The sequence below is a fragment of the Silene latifolia genome, chromosome X (genome assembly GCF_048544455.1).
Source record: "Silene latifolia isolate original U9 population chromosome X, ASM4854445v1, whole genome shotgun sequence".
Taxonomy (NCBI): Eukaryota; Viridiplantae; Streptophyta; class Magnoliopsida; order Caryophyllales; family Caryophyllaceae; genus Silene; species Silene latifolia.
Window position 1 is genome coordinate 299,580,051 of NC_133537.1, and position 5,618 is coordinate 299,585,668.

General features: G+C 35.9%; 1 long non-coding RNA gene across 3 annotated transcripts; it reads right to left on the reverse strand.

The window, feature by feature from the left end:
- Window positions 1-2,576: 2,576 nt before the first annotated feature.
- On the reverse strand, window positions 2,577-5,191 carry LOC141617143 (uncharacterized). 3 transcript variants are annotated; one of them, XR_012531088.1, is made up of 3 exons: window positions 4,978-5,179; window positions 3,728-4,652; window positions 2,577-3,001 (listed from the first exon to the last, which is right to left on the reverse strand). It is a non-coding gene; the product is annotated as an uncharacterized LOC141617143 (long non-coding RNA). The 3 variants fall into 3 exon arrangements; XR_012531089.1 differs by having other exon boundaries at window positions 2,578-2,986; XR_012531087.1 differs by lacking the exon at window positions 2,577-3,001 and having other exon boundaries at window positions 3,525-4,652; window positions 4,978-5,191.
- Between the last annotated feature and the right edge of the window lie 427 nt (window positions 5,192-5,618).

Consider the following 5,618-nt stretch of genomic DNA (forward strand, 5'->3'; position numbering starts at 1 on the left):
TTCATTTACGATAAAATCAGAGTATCTACACAATTAACCTAAAATCAAAGTATAAACATAACTAATCCTATTAATTTGCATATAATGATGAAATTAATCAAATTAGCATCAAAATTGAAGCGGAAAATAATCGTTGTTCGAGAATGGAGCGAGAACAACGACCACTGTCAAAATTAATTCAACAAAGAGCTATTCAAATCAAGCAATTGTTCTAAAATTAAAAGGCGAGTTCTCATACCAAATACTCCGACCAATTTGAGCTCCTTCGGTGTAGCCGCCAACTCTGCCACCGTTGTATGTACATGTGCGAAATATTTGTAACCAATTTGTAATACACATGAGAAGTATTTGTAAATTTGAGTTCCTTTTTCAAGTTTTCGGTTTCTTCGAGGTATACAAAGAGCATGGAAGATGAGGAGTATTGAGCTTTGTGGTTTTTCTTTATTACCGTCTTATTTCTTTTATTTCTTATTAGTTAATATTAATATAGATAAAAAAATAATTAATATGTAGTGACATGTGCCAAGTAGTGAATGAGTTGATGTGTCGCTTCAATAGAGACTCAAGAAGCCTTTTTATGTTATTATATAGATTATATAGATATAGATAGTATAGCTTGTATCCCCAATTGTATGGTAACTACTTGTTAGTTTAGCTCATATCCCCAATTGTGTAAATAACCCTAATTTCGAAATTGACAATTCTAGAACACTAATATCAGATTGTTTTACCAATTTCAAATAATTTGTACTCCATATATGTTTTCTTGCATTTTTTTTGTTTATATTCAATGCAAAAACAAATAGAGTAAATAATTGAAAATTCTACATATCGGTGAGCTCCGTAATTCACAAATAGGATTATACATCCAGTTGTACCATAAGTATGGTACAACCAAGTATAAGAATCCGAGCTTACGTGTATTCTTTCTGAGCTAATTTAAATTTCATGTTTTTAATGTGTAAATGAATGAACTCAATACTTTCTAATAAAGCTCATATTCTTTAATATAAAGCTCGGATACTTTGACACAAAGCTCAGGTTCTACACCGTACAACATATACAACTGGTTGTATAGTCCATGAATCGTCCCTAATTTACTAATGAACCTAATTATGCTGAATTTTTCTAAACTTAACTAACTTATTGGATCTGAACTTATAGGATTCGAACTAAAGTGAACTTGATTTTGCAAAACTTTTCTGAACTAAACTTATATGATCTGAACTCGATGACGATAACAGAAGTCTAGACACAAAAGAAGTCAAAGTCACGGCACACAAGAATTCGAGTCCTCCTAGAAGCCCCACTTGAGACAGCTAGACATTGAGACAGAGTATAAGTTTGATGGATGTCGAGTTAGCTATTCCTATTTTCGATAGATATTTATGATATAGTTTATTGTATTTCTCGACAATCCTATTTGTACTAATCTAGTTACGTTGTACACCTATATAAGATGATCGATTATTGATGAATATACACACAAGAATTAAACCTAAATATCACGTTTAACAAACTCCAAAAAATCAGAGCCTGAAACGTCGGTACTGTTGGTACCATTAAATGAGGAAAGATGAAGTAAACGAAGAGAATTATACTTCATCCGTATTCCGTTTTAATTTTTAATTTACCTTTTTTATTTTTTTGCGAGATATTATAATCGAAGATAGACAAATGATTGCCACAGAAGAAATATCCACTTAGGGAGTGTTTGGATAGCAAAAGTGGAGGGAAAGGAAAGGGATAGAATGGAAGGGGAGGAGGAATGTAGTGTGGTTATTTGGATACAATTTCCCTTTAAATCTTGCCTATTGTGGAAAGATTTTAATTAGGCTTGAATGAGGAAAATTGAATCCCTCCAAATCTCCCCCTCCATTTCCCTCCACCCCCATTTGCTATCCAAACAAGAGATTTTAGATCCCCTACTCTCCCTTACTTTCTTTTCCATCCAAATTTCTTAATCCAAACACACCTTTTGGATAGCAAAAGTGGAGGGAAATGGAGGGGAGGGGGAACGAGAGAAGGGAAAGGGAGGGGGAATGGGTGTTTGGATACAATTTCCCTCCAAATCTTGCCTACTTTGGAGAGATTTTGATTAGGCTTAGAGGAGGAAAATTGGATCCTTCCAAATCTCTCCCTCTCCATTTCCTTCCACCCTCATTTGTTATCCAAACAAGGGATTTTAAATCCCCTACTCTCCCTCCCTTTCTTTTCCCTTCAAATCACTCAATTCAAACATACCTTGGGGTATGTTTGGATAACAAAAGTGGAGGGAAAGGGAGGGAAGGGGAAGGAGAGAAGGGAAATGGAGGGGAGGGGAGGGGGGATGGTATGTGAGTGTTTAGAATTTCCCTCCAAATCTTTCCTATTGTGGAGAGATTTTGCTTAGGCTTGAAAGAGGGAAAATGGATCCCTCCAAATCTCTTCCCCTCCATTTCCCTCCACCCTTGTTTGTTATCCAAACAATGGAATTTAAATCTCTACTCTCCTTCCCTTTCTTTTTCCTCCAAATCCCTCTATCCAAACACACCTTAGAGAAAAGATTGATCAAATTAGTAAAGAACCCTTGAACAATAACTAAAGTTCGAGTAATAATCGTCTACAAATGACTTGAGCAAAATTCAAACCCAAAGTCAACCCCAGAACACTTCAGAACTTTTGAATGTAAGGCTACCAGCTTAAATGGGTTTTACAAGGGTTTATAGAGAAACCAAAAATTGAACTCAGAACGCAAATATGGATACACAAAACTACTGTCGTAACGAAACACATGACCAAATGACCAATACTTTACTTATCTAGCTTTTTCCGCAATAAAGTAAGCTTTTTTCACTACTCTAGCAATATTTACTTAGCTTCACACATGTTGGTTCGTCTTAGGTTTTGCCTCACTCAGACTTGCGAGGAGACTGGGACTGCTAAGTTGGGTGGCACACGGGTCTTTCTTTGTTCAAGGATCGTGATGACGAGCAAATAACCAAGCCTGCAAAACTTATCACTGCCAAAATCTAAATATATATTCATATCTACAAGATTACAATAAACACACATCAAAAGCACAAACTAAAATCAGGTGTAACACTGCATAACCAGTCAAGATCGTACGAAATGTCGCAGTGGTTTCAGTTCTCTCCTCTCTTGCAAATCTCACTGCATCATCCTGCGCTGAAAATAGTTGCAGGAAGATGGGGACTTTGTTGATAGCCTGTTCCAACACAAGTACGATTCGTGTATAGACTGGCAGTCTTTGAAGAAAGCGTCTCACGTGACAAACCAATTTACCCAATCAATCAGACCATATAAATCAACGATTAATGGATAAACGAAGTAAATGTCATGCATATAATATCCACAGCTAGTACCCAACTCGCCCGAACCCCTGTTAAAAACCGAAGTGATTCGCGTGTATCCTTATTACATAATTATAACACGTCGTATCTGTGGTTCATGAGCATAGATCAAAAGGTTCGTTAGCAAGTTTTTAATGATATATATGTCAAAGCAGAATAGAAACTCTTGTTGGTCAAACAATTAGCTTAGATTAGGCATCATAATTTAGCTAAAAGCCTAAAACTTGAGACTAAAATGCTATCTATTTAGAGCGAGCGACCACGCTGGCATATCCCATAGTGATGCCATCAAGGATAGCCAACTACATAACTAACTTCACCCATTAAGCATATAATCAAAATTCATATGGTTGAGTAAAAAAAACACCACTAACCCCTTAAGATGAGGTCATCTGTCCTGCAGCGCACAGAGAATGTCACCCTATTGTGGAGGATGATGAGGAGTATGGTAAGGGTTGTAGTCAGGTAAAGGGGGGGGAATCCATGGGTTGTTGGTAATTATAATCGGCTGGCGGCCTATAAACGGAGTGCTCAGGGCCTGGATTAAACCCACACACATTACTAAACATAGGCAAGAGAAGGTTTTCAATTTTTTCAACACGATTTCCAAGGTTTTGAAGCCTGATGTTTTGATACTTTTGTGTCCTCATGACTTGCTCCATTTGTGACATAAGAGTAAGATCATTGGCCAATAACTGCTGCATAGAGTCTCGCATCACCTCACGGAAGTCTTTATCATTGGCGTCAGTCTCAGGAAGAGTGGTGGGTAAGGGTTGTGGCTGGCTTGTCACGTCGAGTTGAGAGAGCCTAAATTGGAGGCATTTATAAGGAGAAACGTATTTGTTAAGGAAAGCTTGAGAGAGCTTTTCCCAAGTAGAAAACGTATTCGGAGGGTGAGAGTATAACCAACTTCTGGCAGCATCCTTAAGACTAAAGGGAAAGAGAATGAGCTTTACAGTTTCATCAGGCACCCCATCAATCCTAACAAGAGAACACCATAGTCTGAAACTCATAAGATGACGAATCGCATCCTCCTCACTATGCCCATGGAAGGCATCTCCTTTAACTAACATAATTAACTCCGGCTCAATCTCATAACTTGTAGCCTCCACAACTCCAATGTTAATGGGTGATCCAGTCCACTTAAGGTCGGGTCTATTAAGTTCAGCTATGGTTTTCTCAGCCATTTGAAAGACCAAATAACAAAAGAAACAAGCCCCAAGTTCAAACCAAAACCAATATCAGTCCTCGATACCGTCTCACAAAGGCGCCAAAAACTTGATGTGTTGGAAAATTTAACTGTCATTATAGCACAAAATCATGGAATTAGTATTCCAAAACTAATAATTTAATACGGAGTAATAAACAAACACAATAATAAGCAATTACCCAATTTCCCACGGTCAAGACTCTAACTTTTACCCCCTAACTACTTGCACTACTCACAAATACTAATTACCCAAATTAACACAAAAAAAAAAGCAGTAAAACCATACTAGTAATCGTAATAAACAAAAAAGATATCAACTTTAAGATAATTAAGCAAAATAAATTACTTCTAGTAAATTAACATGAACAAGAAATTAAATGACATAAACTAAAGAGGAATGAGAGAAATTAGTACCAAATTTGAAGGAAATGAATGTCTTGAATGAACGTAGAGGGTTGAATTGCAATGTTGTAGCTAATTTAAGTGACAAAATTTGACAATTTAAATTAGAAAAGAAGAAAATTTGAGAGAAACAAGGGTTTGGGTGTACTTGAACAGAGCTAAACGGCTAAACGCGTAAACCTATTGTTTTGCGCGAGATTGCTGGTTTATATAAATGAAAGCGCAAAATTGGGGTTTTGTCTTCATTGTACTTAAAACTAGTTTGGATGTCCGTGCGTTGCAACGGGTAATTAACTTAGTAACAAAAAAGTGGTTATAAGGTCTTAATATTTACATTTTATGTCTAATTATTTACTTAGATATGATCAAAAGTCAAAACATCTTATTTAAGAAACGGAAAAGATGTTAGGTTGATATCTAAGTTCTAAGGATGACTCATATTTATAATCTTAAGACCATCCCATCTTATGTTAATCTTTCGATGTGGGACAATTCTGATATTTTTATATAATCCTACATAATTTTTCAATATGGGACATATAACATACTAAGAAGTACACAATTTTATATATGTACAAACTATATGAAATCTATACTCTAATGATGTCATTTTTACCACGAATCAAATTATGTTATTTTCATAATTTTCTTAA